Source organism: Lampris incognitus, chromosome 11 (assembly GCF_029633865.1).
Source record: "Lampris incognitus isolate fLamInc1 chromosome 11, fLamInc1.hap2, whole genome shotgun sequence".
NCBI lineage: Eukaryota > Metazoa > Chordata > Actinopteri > Lampriformes > Lampridae > Lampris > Lampris incognitus.
Window position 1 is genome coordinate 6,638,508 of NC_079221.1, and position 15,778 is coordinate 6,654,285.

The window sequence follows — 15,778 nt, forward strand, 5'->3', positions numbered from 1 at the left end:
CAGATTCTCAATCCAACGATACGTCGACGGAGGGTAACCGAGAGACGCCATCGCCCGTCCTCTGTTCGTTTACTCGCCGGTCTGAGAGGAACGCGTTTGTGCGCATGCGCGTGGTGTTCGTGGGGCGGGGGGGTCCACCGGAAGAGCTCTCTGCTACAACGATTCACCGCTAACTACTGGCCTGGCGTGCACACTACAGCGCTGTTAGTCGTTTGAGAACGACGTTGTCTGAACGCGGAACTTTTTTAAAACGCGAAGGAAACACGTTTCCGTGTAAACGCGGTCTCCCCTCGTGTTTCTATGCGTGCTCATGACAGACGGTTGAATCAGTTCATCTGGACACGTTTATTGAGAGAAACGTCTCATCGCTCCTCTAAGTCAGTGGTTCTCAACCTTTTTGGGGTCCTGGACCCCCTGCGTATTTTTGATCTACCCTGAGGACCCCTCCACCTGATCTTGGGGGAGGGGGGTTGCAATTTGATAGAAACAGTAGAAACTGCATTTTAAATTGTATTATAGCATTTATTCACTCTTTGGGGCAAAAATAAGAGCTTTCCGTTGTAACTTAGATATAGTTAACAAAACAGAATTCTTATGCAGTAACTTTCAGATATATGTAACAAAACAGAATATGTATTCAGTAACTTTCAGATATATGTAACAAAACAGAATATGTATTCAGTAACTTTCAGATATATGTAACAAAACAGAATATGTATTCAGTAACTTTCACATATATGTAACAAAACAGAATATGTATTCAGTAACTTTCACATATATGTAACAAAACAGAATATGTATTAAGTAACTTTCAGATATATGTAACAAAACAGAATATGTATTCAGTAACTTTCAGATATATGTAACAAAACAGAATATGTATTCAGTAACCTTCAGATATATGTAACAACAGGATTTTTATGCAGTAACTTTTAACAAGGCAAACGGGAGCGAGATCTCTTATTAAAATACAATAAATTACACTTGTGAAACAGATGTAATTAGAGAAAAAAGTCCTGTTACCCTTTATAGTTTATGTAGATAAAGGTCTCAGTCACATTTGAGTAAAATAATCCTATTTCTATAAATGTCGTAGGATCTTTTTTTAAAGATATTTTATTTTCACGGACCCCTTGCAATTACACCACGGACCACTAGGGGTCCGCGGACCCCCGGTTGAGAAACACTGCTCTAAGTAACTTCTTCAGTCTCAACTGACTGCAGGCATCCCCCACCATTACACACAATACAGTGGCATAACCAACGACCAGTTTCACATGCAAATTCAATGGCCATGTGTACTATTCACAGAGGATTTGGGAATTGTTGCAATCACAGCATTGTATGATGTTGACAGATGTACCCCCCCCCCTCCCCGGTTCAGGGATGATCGTTCCCTCTTCACATAGATGGCCTCCTCAACCTTGAAAGAGTGGCCACTGGCCTGTAGGTGGGTGTTTATAAGGGCGGGGATACCTGCCGTCAGTTGATACTGAAGAGGTCACTGAGATGATCTAAGTGACCTCTCCAGTCTCAACGGACTGCAGGTATCCCCACCCTTATCAACAATACGGTTGCATAACGACCAAAACAATGATCGGTTTCATATGCAAACTGACGTGACTTTTCAGTGGCAGGATGTGCTATTGACAGAGGATTCGGGAATGTTTCCAGTCACAGCATTGTGAGAACAGGGGGTCGGAGGCCGTATGAAGAGGGAACGACCATCCCTGCGGTCAAGTCGGTTTTATTTGCGTAGCCCAATATCACAAATTACAAATTTGCCTCAGCGGGGTTTACAGCAACACAACATCCTGGCCTTAGACCCTCGCATGTCTTGGTGTGTATGAGTCCGCCGGGACATCCTACCCTGCAGCTCGGCGTCAGGGAGGTATTTTAAGGCCTCGGTGATGCAAAACCGGATTTTGCCAGTGGAAGCAATTCTTTTTTTCTTTTTTAAAGATTTTTTTTTTGTGCATTTTCCGCCTTTATTCGATCGCGACAGTCGAGAGAGACAGGATGACATGCAGCAAAGGGCCTGGACCGGATTCAATCCCAGGCCGTTGCGGTAAGGACTCGGCCTTATGTGGCAGACGCGCCACCGGGGCGCCACCGGTGGAAACAATTCTGACAATTCAAATCATATGTAGAGGTACGGGGCGGCACGGTGGCGCGGTGGCTAGTGCGGTCGCCTCACAGCAAGAAGGTTCTGGGTTCGAGCCCCGGGGTGGTCCAACCTCGGGGGTCGTCCTCTGTGTGGCGTTTGCACGTTCTCCCCGTGTCTGTGTGGGTTTCCTCCGGGGGGCCGCGGTTTCCTCCCACGGTCCAAAGACATGTAGGTCAGGTGAACCAGCCGTACTAAATTGCCCCTAGGTGTGAATGTGTGGGCCCTGTAATGGCCTGGCGGCCTGTCCAGGGGGTCTCCCCGCCTGAAGCCCAATGACTGCTGGGATAGGCTCCAGCATCCCCGCGACCCTGACAGCAGGATAAGCACTTCGGATAATGGATGGATGGATGGATGCCTCTACATCCATCCGTCCTAACAGTCACATATGCATCTGTGAAACACTGTCTGCTGTTCATTTCATGCACCTGAGAGGATTTGTTTCGGGGGAAACTCGTGTTTTTCCACCTCCTATTATGCTGCAAGACAGGAGAATAATAGTGTAAGACTTCCGTCACCGCCACGCTGCTCCTCCGGCTCTACTTTACTACATCTGACAGGATACAGGCTGCAGGACAGGCCGCGGTATTAATGCAGGATATTCGCACCTAACCGCTTTGAGGAGGATGGTTTTCAACGTCTCAGTGAATTAGGAGAGGATTTGGCTGACGCCGGAACGTTCCGATAGCTGAGATTTTTAAGTAAAAAAAACTCCCCCCCCCCACAAGGTAACCAGATGAAAGCTGGTTGCCAGTTTAAAAAGCACCTCAGCGGGCTCATATTTGGACCTCCTTTTTTTCTGCTGCAGATAAATGATGCACGATAGTGCGTTATTGTTCAGGGTCGCCCACTTCTGGACCAACAGACGGGATGCACGGCGAGGAAGAAAAAACAACAACAGCATCAGGTTTTCCGATCTCCGGAGTAATGAACCAACGGGCTGGTTTCCAACACGGGCATTACCTTATTGCAGCACTTTCGCTTATGAAGCCCCGCTCGGGAAGCGTGAGCTGAGCAGAGGTTTCCCCTCTTTTATCGTCGGGACTCAAACCTGTGAGATTTTACGAAGTGAACACGTATTATGAGAGCGGCAAGGACATTTTTTTTTAATATATTATATATTATACGGCGGCACGGTGGTTAGCGTGGTCGCCTCACAGCAAGAAGGTCGTGGGTTCGAGTCCCGGGGTCGTCCAACCTTGGATGTTCTCCCCGTGCCTGCGTTGGGTTTCCTCCCACAGTCTAAAGACATGTAGGTCCCTAGGTGTGAATGTGTGTCTGTGTGTGTGTGTGTGTGTGTGTGTGTGGGCCCTGTGTGATGGCCTGGCGGCCTGTCCAGGGTGTCTCCCCGCCTGCCGCCCAATGACTGCTGGGATAGGCTCCAGCATCCCCGCGACCCGGAGAGCAGGATAAGCGGTTCGGATAATGGATGGATGGATGTTGACAGAGATCACCCTCCACATCCCCAACACACACACACACTAACACACACACACACACACACACACACACACACACACACACACACACACACACACACACACATGCACACACACACACAGTGTTACAGCTGCAGAATTAGACTGTGAAATTGACAACTCAAGTGTTGATATCTGGTTGCCATGACACCTAGTCATTAAGGCCTTATGGTAGACTGACCGGCGTGTTGTTTGTCTCTCTTTCTCTCTCCATCTCTTTCACACACAACACACACACACACACAACACACACACACAACACACACACACACACACACACAACACACACACACACACACACGCACGAGTACGAGCTGTGTGAAAAAAAACCACACGGCGCTCAGGGGTGCAGGCCAGCAGACATGTGGGTGTTCGGCGGCGGCCGCCGGATCCCAGCCGAGGAGCACCGAGCGAGGAGCGAACACGTCTCACACGCTCCAGCCGCAGGCGTCGTCACGGCGTCCGTCCGCTGTCCGTCGCCGCGTCTTCCGCCGGAGGCTCTCCTGCGATCCGGACACCCGGCAGAACCAGCTCGAACCGCTACGCTAACGGTTGAAAACGTCCCCTCTGAATCTGTCGCCTCTCTCCTCCCTGCTGAGGCCCGCCAGGTCTCAGCATCGTCCATGTTTTCACAAGGTGCAAGTTCAAGAGGCTCCTTTTGTGTGGTCCATACGTTGGAATTTTCCTCTTGTCCATCCCCCAAACTCCCAGAGGAGGTGTGTGTGTGTGTGGGTGTGGGGGGGGGTATATCAGGCATTCCCGGTCTTCCCTGTTATAGAAGGAAGATGCATCTTCACACGGATACCCAGAGGACCGCGCTGCAGTAATGGGTGGGGGCGGGCAGTAGGAGGAGGTAGTGGAGGAGCAGGAGGAGGGGGTGGGGTGGGGTAGGGGGGGTATATCAGGCATTCCCGGTCTTCCCTGTTATAGAAGGAAGATGCATCTTCACACGGATACCCAGAGGACCGCGCTGCAGTAAAGGGTGGGGGCGGGCAGTAGGAGGAGGTGGTGGAGGAGCAGGAGGAGGGGGTGGGGTGGGGTAGGGGGGGTATATCAGGCATTCCCGGTCTTCCCTGTTATAGAAGGAAGATGCATCTTCACACGGATACCCAGAGGACCGCGCTGCAGTAAAGGGTGGGGGCGGGCAGTAGGAGGAGGTGGTGGAGGAGCAGGGGGAGGGGGTGGGGTGGGGTAGGGGGGTGTATCGGGCGTTCCCGGTCTTCCCTCTTACAGAAGGGAGATGCATCTTCACACGGATACCCAGAGGACCGCGCTGCAGTAAAGGGTGGGGGCGGGCAGTAGGAGGAGGTGGTGGAGGAGCAGGAGGAGGAGGGGGTGGGGTGGGGTAGGGGGGTGCATCGGGCGTTCCCGGTCTTCCCTCTTACAGAAGGGAGATGCATCTTCACACGGATACCCAGAGGACCGCGCTGCAGTAATGGGTGGGGGCGGGCAGTAGGAGGAGGTGGTGGAGGAGCAGGATGAGGGGGTGGGGTGGGGTGGGGTAGGGGGGTGTATCGGGTGTTCCCGGTCTTCCCTCTTACAGAAGGGAGATGCATCTTCACACGGATACCCAGAGGACCGCGCTGCAGTAATGGGTGGGGGCGGGCAGTAGGAGGAGGTGGTGGAGGAGCAGGAGGAGGGGGTGGGGTAGGGGGGTGTATCGGGCGTTCCCGGTCTTCCCTCTTACAGAAGGGAGATGCATCTTCACACGGATACCCAGAGGACCGCGCTGCAGTAAAGGGTGGGGGCGGGCAGTAGGAGGAGGTGGTGGAGGAGCAGGAGGAGGGGGTGGGGCGGGGTAGGGGGGTGTATCGGGCGTTCCCGGTCTTCCCTGTTATAGAAGGAAGATGCATCTTCACACGGATACCCAGAGGACCGCGCTGCAGTAATTTGTGGGGGCGGGCAGTAGGAGGAGGTGGTGGAGGAGCAGGAATAGGGGGGGTGGTGGGGTAGGGGGGTGTATCGGGCGTTCCCGGTCTTCCCTGTTACAGAAGGGAGATGCATCTTCACACGGATACCCAGAGGACCGCGCTGCAGTAATGGGTGGGGGACGGGCAGTAGGAGGAGGTGGTGGAGGAGCAGGAGGAGGGGGTGGGGTGGGGTAGGGGGGTGTATCGGGCGTTCCCGGTCTTCCCTCTTACAGAAGGGAGATGCATCTTCACACGGATACCCAGAGGACCGCGCTGCAGTAAAGGGTGGGGGTGGGCAGTAGGAGGAGGTGGTGGAGGAGCAGGAGGATGGGGTAGGGGGGTGTATCGGGCGTTCCCGGTCTTCCCTCTTATAGAAGGAAGATGCATCTTCACACGGATACCCAGAGGACCGCGCTGCAGTAATGGGTGGGGGCGGGCAGTAGGAGTTGGTGGTGGAGGAGCAGGAGGAGGGGGTGGGGCGGGGTAGGGGGGTGTATCGGGCGTTCCCGGTCTTCCCTGTTATAGAAGGGAGATGCATCTTCACACGGATACCCAGAGGACCGCGCTGCAGTAAAGGGTGGGGGCGGGCAGTAGGAGGAGGTGGTGGAGGAGCAGGAGGAGGGGGTGGGGTGGGGTAGGGGTGTGTATCGGGCGTTCCCGGTCTTCCCTGTTATAGAAGGAAGACGCATCTTCACACGGATACCCAGAGGACCGCGCTGAGGTAATGGGTGGGGGCGGGCAGTAGGAGGAGGTGGTGGAGGAGCAGGAGGAGGGGGTGGGGTGGGGTAGGGGGGTGTATCGGGCATTCCCGGTCTTCCCTCTTACAGAAGGAAGATGCATCTTCACACGGATACCCAGAGGACTGCGCTGCAGTAATGGGTGGGGGCGGGCAGTAGGAGGAGGTGGTGGAGGAGCAGGAGGAGGGGGTGGAGTGGGGTAGGGGGGTGCATCGGGCGTTCCCGGTCTTCCCTGTTATAGAAGGAAGATGCATCTTCACACGGATACCCAGAGGACCGCGCTGCAGTAATGGGTGGGGACGGGCAGTAGGAGGAGGTGGTGGAGGAGCAGGAGGAGGGGGTGGGGTAGGGTAGGGGTGGGTATCGGGCATTCCCGGTCTTCCCTCTTACAGAAGGGAGATGCCTTTTCACATGGATACCCGGAGGACCGCGCTGCAGTAATGGGTGGGGAAGGGCAGTAGGAGGAGGTGGTGGAGGAGCAGGAGGAGGGGGTGGGGTGGGGTAGGGGGGTGTATCGGGCGTTCCCGGTCTTCCCTCTTACAGAAGGGAGATGCATCTTCACACGGATACCCAGAGGACCGCGCTGCAGTAAAGGGTGGGGGTGGGCAGTAGGAGGAGGTGGTGGAGGAGCAGGAGGAGGGGGTGGAGTGGGGTAGGGGGGTGCATCGGGCGTTCCCGGTCTTCCCTGTTATAGAAGGAAGATGCATCTTCACACGGATACCCAGAGGACCGCGCTGCAGTAATGGGTGGGGACGGGCAGTAGGAGGAGGTGGTGGAGGAGCAGGAGGAGGGGGTGGGGTAGGGCAGGGGTGGGTATCGGGCATTCCCGGTCTTCCCTCTTACAGAAGGGAGATGCCTTTTCACATGGATACCCGGAGGACCGCGCTGCAGTAATGGGTGGGGAAGGGCAGTAGGAGGAGGTGGTGGAGGAGCAGGAGGAGGGGGTGGGGTGGGGTAGGGGGGTGTATCGGGCGTTCCCGGTCTTCCCTCTTACAGAAGGGAGATGCATCTTCACACGGATACCCAGAGGACCGCGCTGCAGTAAAGGGTGGGGGTGGGCAGTAGGAGGAGGTGGTGGAGGAGCAGGAGGGTGGGGTAGGGGGGTGTATCGGGCGTTCCCGGTCTTCCTTCTTATAGAAGGAAGATGCATCTTCACACGGATACCCAGAGGACCGCGCTGCAGTAATGGGTGGGGGCGGGCAGTAGGAGTTGGTGGTGGAGGAGCAGGAGGAGGAGGGGGTGGGGTAGGGGGGTGTATCGGGCGTTCCCGGTCTTCCCTCTTACAGAAGGAAGATGCATCTTCACACGGATACCCAGAGGACCGCGCTGCAGTAATGGGTGGGGGCGGGCAGTAGGAGGAGGTGGTGGAGGAGCAGGAGGAGGGGGTGGGCTGGGGTAGGGGGGTGTATCGGGCATTCCCGGTCTTCCCTGTTATAGAAGGAAGATGCATCTTCACACGGATACCCAGAGGACCGCGCTGCATTAAAGGGTGGGGGCGGGCAGTAGGAGGAGGTGGTGGAGGAGCAGGAGGAGGGAGTGGGGTGGGGTAGGGGGGGTGTATCGGGCGTTCCCGGTCTTCCCTCTTATAGAAGGAAGATGCATCTTCACACGGATACCCAGAGGACCGCGCTGCAGTAAAGGGTGGGGGCGGGCAGTAGGAGGAGGTGGTGGAGGAGCAGGGGGAGGGGGTGGGGTGGGGTAGGGGGGTGTATCGGGCGTTCCCGGTCTTCCCTCTTACAGAAGGGAGATGCATCTTCACACGGATACCCAGAGGACCGCGCTGCAGTAAAGGGTGGGGGCGGGCAGTAGGAGGAGGTGGTGGAGGAGCAGGAGGAGGGGGTGGGGTGGGGTAGGGGGGTGCATCGGGCGTTCCCGGTCTTCCCTCTTACAGAAGGGAGATGCATCTTCACACGGATACCCAGAGGACCGCGCTGCAGTAATGGGTGGGGGCGGGCAGTAGGAGGAGGTGGTGGAGGAGCAGGATGAGGGGGTGGGGTGGGGTGGGGTAGGGGGGTGTATCGGATGTTCCCGGTCTTCCCTCTTACAGAAGGGAGATGCATCTTCACACGGATACCCAGAGGACCGCGCTGCAGTAATGGGTGGGGGCGGGCAGTAGGAGGAGGTGGTGGAGGAGCAGGAGGAGGGGGTGGGGTGGGGTGGGGTAGGGGGGTGTATCGGATGTTCCCGGTCTTCCCTCTTACAGAAGGGAGATGCATCTTCACACGGATACCCAGAGGACCGCGCTGCAGTAATGGGTGGGGGCGGGCAGTAGGAGGAGGTGGTGGAGGAGCAGGAGGAGGGGGTGGGGTAGGGGGGTGTATCGGGCGTTCCCGGTCTTCCCTCTTACAGAAGGGAGATGCATCTTCACATGGATACCCAGAGGACCGCGCTGCAGTAAAGGGTGGGGGCGGGCAGTAGGAGGAGGTGGTGGAGGAGCAGGAGGAGGGGGTGGGGCGGGGTAGGGGGGTGTATCGGGCGTTCCCGGTCTTCCCTGTTATAGAAGGAAGATGCATCTTCACACGGATACCCAGAGGACCGCGCTGCAGTAATTTGTGGGGGCGGGCAGTAGGAGGAGGTGGTGGAGGAGCAGGAATAGGGGGGGTGGTGGGGTAGGGGGGTGTATCGGGCGTTCCCGGTCTTCCCTGTTACAGAAGGGAGATGCATCTTCACACGGATACCCAGAGGACCGCGCTGCAGTAATGGGTGGGGGACGGGCAGTAGGAGGAGGTGGTGGAGGAGCAGGAGGAGGGGGTGGGGTGGGGTAGGGGGGTGTATCGGGCGTTCCCGGTCTTCCCTCTTACAGAAGGGAGATGCATCTTCACACGGATACCCAGAGGACCGCGCTGCAGTAAAGGGTGGGGGTGGGCAGTAGGAGGAGGTGGTGGAGGAGCAGGGGGAGGGGGTGGGGTGGGGTAGGGGGGTGTATCGGGCGTTCCCGGTCTTCCCTCTTACAGAAGGGAGATGCATCTTCACACGGATACCCAGAGGACCGCGCTGCAGTAAAGGGTGGGGGCGGGCAGTAGGAGGAGGTGGTGGAGGAGCAGGAGGAGGAGGGGGTGGGGTGGGGTAGGGGGGTGCATCGGGCGTTCCCGGTCTTCCCTCTTACAGAAGGGAGATGCATCTTCACACGGATACCCAGAGGACCGCGCTGCAGTAATGGGTGGGGGCGGGCAGTAGGAGGAGGTGGTGGAGGAGCAGGATGAGGGGGTGGGGTGGGGTGGGGTAGGGGGGTGTATCGGATGTTCCCGGTCTTCCCTCTTACAGAAGGGAGATGCATCTTCACACGGATACCCAGAGGACCGCGCTGCAGTAATGGGTGGGGGCGGGCAGTAGGAGGAGGTGGTGGAGGAGCAGGAGGAGGGGGTGGGGTGGGGTGGGGTAGGGGGGTGTATCGGATGTTCCCGGTCTTCCCTCTTACAGAAGGGAGATGCATCTTCACACGGATACCCAGAGGACCGCGCTGCAGTAATGGGTGGGGGCGGGCAGTAGGAGGAGGTGGTGGAGGAGCAGGAGGAGGGGGTGGGGTAGGGGGGTGTATCGGGCGTTCCCGGTCTTCCCTCTTACAGAAGGGAGATGCATCTTCACATGGATACCCAGAGGACCGCGCTGCAGTAAAGGGTGGGGGCGGGCAGTAGGAGGAGGTGGTGGAGGAGCAGGAGGAGGGGGTGGGGCGGGGTAGGGGGGTGTATCGGGCGTTCCCGGTCTTCCCTGTTATAGAAGGAAGATGCATCTTCACACGGATACCCAGAGGACCGCGCTGCAGTAATTTGTGGGGGCGGGCAGTAGGAGGAGGTGGTGGAGGAGCAGGAATAGGGGGGGTGGTGGGGTAGGGGGGTGTATCGGGCGTTCCCGGTCTTCCCTGTTACAGAAGGGAGATGCATCTTCACACGGATACCCAGAGGACCGCGCTGCAGTAATGGGTGGGGGACGGGCAGTAGGAGGAGGTGGTGGAGGAGCAGGAGGAGGGGGTGGGGTGGGGTAGGGGGGTGTATCGGGCGTTCCCGGTCTTCCCTCTTACAGAAGGGAGATGCATCTTCACACGGATACCCAGAGGACCGCGCTGCAGTAAAGGGTGGGGGTGGGCAGTAGGAGGAGGTGGTGGAGGAGCAGGAGGGTGGGGTAGGGGGGTGTATCGGGCGTTCCCGGTCTTCCCTCTTATAGAAGGAAGATGCATCTTCACACGGATACCCAGAGGACCGCGCTGCAGTAATGGGTGGGGGCGGGCAGTAGGAGTTGGTGGTGGAGGAGCAGGAGGAGGGGGTGGGGTGGGGTAGGGGGGTGTATCGGGCGTTCCCGGTCTTCCCTGTTATAGAAGGGAGATGCCTCTTCACACGGATACCCAGAGGACCGCGCTGCAGTAAAGGGTGGGGGCGGGCAGCAGGAGGAGGTGGTGGAGGAGCAGGGGGAGGGGGTGGGGTGGGGTAGGGGGGGTGTATCGGGCGTTCCCGGTCTTCCCTCTTACAGAAGGGAGATGCATCTTCACACGGATACCCAGAGGACCGCGCTGCAGTAAAGGGTGGGGGCGGGCAGTAGGAGGAGGAGGAGGTGGTGGAGGAGCAGGGGGTGGGGGGGGGATGAGGAGAGATGACTCACGCGGTTCCCTTCTTCCTCTTGACATTTGACATACCGATGTGGAGGATCTCAGCCGGAACAACGGCGGTGTGCCGTGTCACAGCTGCGGCGCTTGTGCCTGCGAGCCCTCCACCCCTCCACCCCTCCACCCCTCCACCCCTCAGGTACCCGTGAGTCAGCTCTTATTTAATGCAGACGCCTACGCGCCGGGGCTGCGGGCGCTTCCAGCATTTCCCCCCTCGGTTTTCCCCTCGTTCCCGTTTTCCCGCAGAGGAGCGCAACCTCTCGTTGCGCAGCCCGGCGTTCTTTGAAAGCGGCCTCGAACCCCGTCACAAGGAGTTGCGACGGGAAGGCGGACCGGAGGGAAAACCCCAGCTGCAGGAGGGCACGTCGTTGCCAGACTCCAGTCCTCTTCCGCAGCACTCCTCCGCACTTTCCCGTCTCGGGAAATCTCGTTCTCCTAGTGAAGCCCGCCGAGACCCCCGCTATCGGGTTTTAAAGTCCTCCATCCGGCCTCATCTGCCCCGGACGATGCGGCTCAGCGAGAGTCAAGACAGCCCAGCCAGACTGGCCGGGGGCGGTGGGTGGGTGGGTGGGTGGTGGGGGGGTGCAGCTTCACTCTTCACTGACTCACAGACAACGCAGCAGCAGCGTCAGGTGGGTGAAGGTGGATGCTGACGGGGGCAAGCGGCTAACAGGCGAAGCTCCGGGGTCTATTAGCCGGTTATTTGCCCCGCGGGCCTTTCCCGTTTTTAGTCTGGATCGGGGATTCAAGACGGTCTCCGGAATGAGCCGGGAGGAAAACCAAGGCGAGACCGGGGCCCGGTTCGCCGGTGATCTCATCCTCTGTGGTTTCTGCCAGCCGTCTTCGCTTTCGGTTCCGAGTTCTGTTTCCCTACACTGGAGCCTCCTCCCCCGAACCCAAGGCCTCACTGGAACAGGATACGTATCAACAGAAGGAGTTTTGCTTTTCTCTCCCCCCTTTTTCTCCCTAATTGTATCCGGACAGTTACCCCCACTCTTCCGAGCCGTCCCGGTCGCGATATTATGAACCCTACATAGGCCTCGCCAAAATCCCGTTTCTGGCTTTGTCACGTGTGCGCCACCGTAGCAACGCGAAAATATGTTGTTATGGGGTTAGCGCTCATCAAGGAAACGCTGTACACCCACAATTTAACCTGTCTAAGTTATCCACAATCAACATTAACGTTTTTAACTCAATCTTTGCTTGCTCCACGTTTGAGCATAGGATACTTCACCCCTTATCATGACTACAAACAAAACGAGCTCCTATATTGTAGTAATATGACTTTTACATTTATACACAGGTAACAACTTACTGATCAGCTTTCTTAAATGTGAGAAAGTCTATTTATTAGATATATGTTCATTTTCAGACAACTAACGTTACTTACCTCCGTTCTGTTGTTGACAGCCAGCAGTCCAAAATTACAAAAGCAGCCAGCTGTCCAAAATTGCGAAAAATACAAAATTACAAAATTGAAGGTAGCTAACGTTAGCTTTGCTTCGCACCGAGTTGATAGTTGATTGTTTCCTTAGCAACGCAGCGGAAATCCGGCGTCCGTTCGCGAGATTTGGGACAGGGTACGGGATTTTGGCGAGGGCTATGTAGGGTTCATAATATCGCGTCCCGTCGCTGCTCCGCCCCCCTCTGCCGATCCGGGGAGGGCTGCAGACTACCACGCGCCTCCTCCCATACATGTGGAGTCGCCAGGCGCTTCTTTTCACCTGACAGTGAGGAGTTTCGCCAGGGGGGATGTAGCACGTGGGAGGATCACAATATTGCCCCCAGTCCCCCCCCTCCGAACAGGCGCCCCGACCGACCAGAGGAGGCGCTAGTGCGGCGACCAGGACACATACCCACATCCGGCTTCCCGCCCGCAGACACAGCTAATTGTGTCTGTAGGGACGCCCGACTGAGCCGGAGGTAACACGGGGATTCGAACCGGCGATCCCCGTGTTGGTAGGCGACGGATTAGACCGACGCCCGTAGAAGTTCTGCTCTTCACAGCCCAAATCGACGGTGTCTCAATGGACATTTCCTCAGAACATCGTTCAATTGCTGAGGTGGTTGCACAGCCATTCACTGCTGAATAGTGAACGCGGGGCGTCCGGGTGGCGTGGCGGTCTATTCCGTTGCCTACCAACACGGGGATCGCCGGTTCGAATCCCCGTGTTACCACCGCCTTGGTCAGGCATCCCTACAGACACAGTTGGCCGTGTCTGCGGGTGGGAGGCCGGATGCGGGTATGTGTCCTGGTCGCCGCACTAGCGCCTCCTCTGGTCGGTTGGGGCGCCTGTTCAGGGGGGAGGGGGAACTGGGGGGGAGTAGCGTGATCCTCCCACGCGCTACGTCCCCCTGGTGAAACTCACTGTCAGGTGAAAAGAAGCGGCTGGCGACTCCACATGTATGGGAGGAGGCGTGTGGTAGTCTGCAGCCCTCCCCGGATCAGCAGAGGGGGTGGAGCAGCGACCGGAACGGCTCGGAAGAGTGGTGTAATTGGCCAAGTACAACTGGGGAGAAAATAAATAAATAAATAAATAAATAAAGAATCCACCCATCCATTATCCCAAACCGCTTATCCTGCTCTCAAGGTCGCGGGGATGCTGGAGTCTATCCCAGCATCCATTGGGCAGCAGGCGGGGGGGGGGGGGACACCCCGGACAGGCTGCCAGGCCGTCACAGGGCCAAACAAATAACAGTGACTGCAAATCACAGGTTGGAATCTGCTTGCCAATTTCAATAACACACTCGCACACAATATCCCCCCTCACGTTGTCTGTCTGTACGCCTCATACTGTCTGTCTGTACACCATCATACTGTCTGTCTGTACACATCATACTGTCTGTCTGTACACCTCATACTGTCTGTCTGTACACCTCATACTGTCTGTCTGTACACCTCATACTGTCTGTCTGTACACCTCATACTGTCTGTCTGTACACCATCATACTGTCTGTCTGTACACCATCATACTGTCTGTCTGTACACCTCATACTGTCTGTCTGTACACATCATACTCTGTCTGTACACCATCATACTGTCTGTCTGTACACCATCATACTGTCTGTCTGTACACATCATACTGTCTGTCTGCACACCTCATACTGTCTGTCTGTACACCTCATACTGTCTGTCTGTACACCTCATACTGTCTGTCTGTACACCTCATACTGTCTGTCTGTACACATCATACTGTCTGTCTGTACACCTCATACTGTCTGTCTGTACACCATCATACTGTCTGTCTGCACACCTCATACTGTCTGTCTGTACACCTCATACTGTCTGTCTGTACACCATCATACTGTCTGTCTGTACACATCATACTGTCTGTCTGTACACCTCATACTGTCTGTCTGTACACCATCATACTGTCTGTCTGTACACATCATACTGTCTGTCTGTACACCATCATACTGTCTGTCTGTACACCATCATACTGTCTGTCTGTACACCTCATACTGTCTGTCTGTACACATCATACTGTCTGTCTGTACACCATCATACTGTCTGTCTGTACACCTCATACTGTCTGTCTGTACACCATCATACTGTCTGTCTGTACACCATCATACTGTCTGTCTGTACACCTCATACTGTCTGTCTGTACACATCATACTGTCTGTCTGTACGCCTCATACTGTCTGTCTGTACACCTCATACTGTCTGTCTGTACGTCTCATACTGTCTGTCTGTACGCCTCATACTGTCTGTCTGTACACCTCATACTGTCTGTCTGTACACCATCATACTGTCTGTCTGTACACCTCATACTGTCTGTCTGTACACCTCATACTGTCTGTCTGTACGCCTCATACTGTCTGTCTGTACGTCTCATACTGTCTGTCTGTACACATTATACTGTCTGTCTGTACACCTCATACTGTCTGTCTGTACACATTATACTGTCTGTCTGTACACCTCATACTGTCTGTCTGTACGCCTCATACTGTCTGTCTGTACGCCTCATACTGTCTGTCTGTACGCCTCATACTGTCTGTCTGTACACCTCATACTGTCTGTCTGTACACATCATACTGTCTGTCTGTACACCTCATACTGTCTGTCTGTACACATCATACTGTCTGTCTGTACACCATCATACTGTCTGTTTGTACACCTCATACTGTCTGTCTGTACACCTCATACTGTCTGTCTGTACACATCATACTGTCTGTCTGTACACCTCATACTGTCTGTCTGTACACCTCATACTGTCTGTCTGTACACCATCATACTGTCTGTCTGTACACATCATACTGTCTGTCTGTACGCCTCATACTGTCTGTCTGTACGCCTCATACTGTCTGTCTGTACACCTCATACTGTCTGTCTGTACACCATCATACTGTCTGTCTGTACGCCTCATACTGTCTGTCTGTACACATCATACTCTGTCTGTACACCTCATACTGTTTTTCTGTACACCATCATACTGTCTGTCTGTACACATCATACTGTCTGTCTGTACGCCTCATACTGTCTGTCTGTACACCATCATACTGTCTGTCTGTACACCTCATACTGTCTGTCTGTACACATCATACTGTCTGTCTGTACACCATCATACTGTCTGTCTGTACACCATCATACTGTCTGTCTGTACACCTCATACTGTCTGTCTGTACACATCATACTGTCTGTCTGTACGCCTCATACTGTCTGTCTGTACACCTCATACTGTCTGTCTGTACGCCTCATACTGTCTGTCTGTACGTCTCATACTGTCTGTCTGTACACCATCATACTTTCTGTCTGTACGCCTCATACTGTCTGTCTGTACACCTCATACTGTCTGTCTGTACACCTCATACTGTCTGTCTGTACACATCATACTCTGTCTGTACACCTCATACTGTCTCTCTGTACACCTCATACTGTCTGTACACCT